The sequence below is a fragment of the Cebus imitator genome, unplaced genomic scaffold (genome assembly GCF_001604975.1).
Source record: "Cebus imitator isolate Cc_AM_T3 unplaced genomic scaffold, Cebus_imitator-1.0 Scaffold303, whole genome shotgun sequence".
Taxonomy (NCBI): Eukaryota; Metazoa; Chordata; class Mammalia; order Primates; family Cebidae; genus Cebus; species Cebus imitator.
The window spans coordinates 577,055-579,177 of NW_016107618.1; the positions used below are offsets into that span (position 1 = coordinate 577,055).

General features: G+C 35.5%; 1 protein-coding gene across 4 annotated transcripts in view; it reads left to right on the forward strand.

The window, feature by feature from the left end:
- ELF2 (E74 like ETS transcription factor 2) overlaps nt 1-2,123 on the forward strand; it is a 118,911-nt gene that overhangs the window by 1,067 nt on the left and 115,721 nt on the right. The window lies entirely within an intron of this gene.

Here is a 2,123-nt window from a genome sequence, read left to right on the forward strand (position 1 = left end):
AAAACGAGCTTGCAACATGCACGTCCAGTGACCGCCTTCTGGATCCTGGCGAAGCTGGCCCTCAGGGACCTCGAGACGGGATGGTCTAGTGGCTTCGGAGGAGGACGGGGAGGGCTCTGCCAGGGCTAGATGCTGTCTGTACCCCAGCAGCTTTGTGAGCAGGGCAGCTGAACCTTCTCTCTTGTTCCGTTTGGGCATTTTTATTCTATGTTAATAAAGGACCGAAAAAAGATTCCATAACACCAATAATAATCCAGATCGCACAGTTTCTAATGTTTTTCCTCTGCCAGCATCCTGGATGGACTCTTTCTACGAGCCAGATTCAATGCAGAATAGCCTTTAAGTTCTTAGGACTTAATTAAATGAGGAAGAGGGGGACATGTCATTGTAAAACTTAAAAAATTCCCCACTTTCTTATGTTCATGAACATTTACTTCAGCTTACTGGTTTAAGTTTTAATCCGGTGATGAGAGAACAGTAATCGTGTGTTTGGTAATCAGATTTGCTTTCCTTTTTATCTGTGATTCTCTATCTAGAAGTAAATTATGCACTTTATTTAGTGCCAGAATCACAGAAGTGTGTATGCTTTACTAAGAAAGGATTGGATATTTGTGTTTCAGAGTTTCTTCAAAAGGTAGAATGACTTATATAAGACTGGAAACCATTAAATTACATTTAAGGAAATTTAAGAATAATAAAACTTTATAGAGCATAACAGTTTACAGAGTACATTCATGTAAATATTATTGAGACAATATCTAGTAAACATATGAAATAGAAAATTGAAATATCCTGGGCATTTGAAATTTGAATATTTATGTCAACCTATTTTTAAGTTAATGATTTAACTCATTGGATTAATCATTGCCCCTCATTTCAGACATAAATACTCATTTATAATATAATCAGCTTGAATATGATTGGGAAGAATTTGTAACTTTGAGATTTTTGTTTTCTTTTTTTTTTGTTCTCTTTTATTCTGCACTTATTGGTAAGATATTTGCAAACTTTGGGATTTTTCTATCCTAAGTAAACAGGATAGAAAATAGTACCCGTGGCCTGTAGGATCTGCTAATGTTAATGCCTTTACTTGCTCACGTTGTATACTATTTTTGGAGAGGGTAACAGCTTCACTCTGATATAACTCACATACTGTTCAGTTCGGTTTGAAGTGTACAATTTGGTGGGTTTATTAATTTATTTTAAAAATTACTCCATTTTGCAGATGACCAAATCTGGTTTTTAGTACAGTTGTCCATCAGTATCTCTTGGGGAATGGTTCTAGGGCCTTCCTCAGATACCAGAATCTATAGATGTTCAGGTCTCTAAAATAAAATGGCATAGTTGCTGGGTGCAGTGGCTTGTGCCTGTAATCCCAGTTACTCAGGAGGCTGAGGTGGGAGGATCTCTTGAGGCCAGAGTTTAGACACCAGCCTGGGCGACAGAGCAAAATCTAGTCTCTTAGGAAAAATGAAGAAATAAAAATCGTGTAGTATTTGTATATAAACTATGTATATCCTCTTGTATGCTTTAAATCATCTCCAGATATACTACCTAATGCAATGTGCATGCTATGTAAATCATGCTGCGTATCGTTTAGGGAATAATGACCAGGAAAAAAGTTTGTAGATACTCATTTACAGACATAATTTTTTTTTTTTTTTTGAGTAGTTTCTGCACCTCATTGGTTGAATCCATGGATTCAAAAGTCATGGATATGGAGGGCCAAATGTATATTCAAAGTTGTGCACACATCACTGTAATCAATTTTAGAGCATTTTAATCATCCCCATACCTGGTTGATCCTGCCAGTAGCATAAAAAAAAAAAAAAGAAAAAAAAAATCATCGCCAAAAAGAGCTCCATATCCATTAGCAGTCACTCTTCATTTTCCCTCATCACTCCCAGTCCTATGCAACCACTGATCGACTTTCTGTCTTTATAGATTTGACTATTCCAGACATTTTATGTAAGTGAAACCATATATGTGGTCTTTTGTGACTAGCTTCTTTCACTTGGCATAGTGCTTTTGAAGTATGTCAATGTTGTAATATGTGTCAGTACTTCATTTTTTTTCTTTTTTTTAATTTAATCTATTTTATTTTATTTTATTTTTTTTTTTTT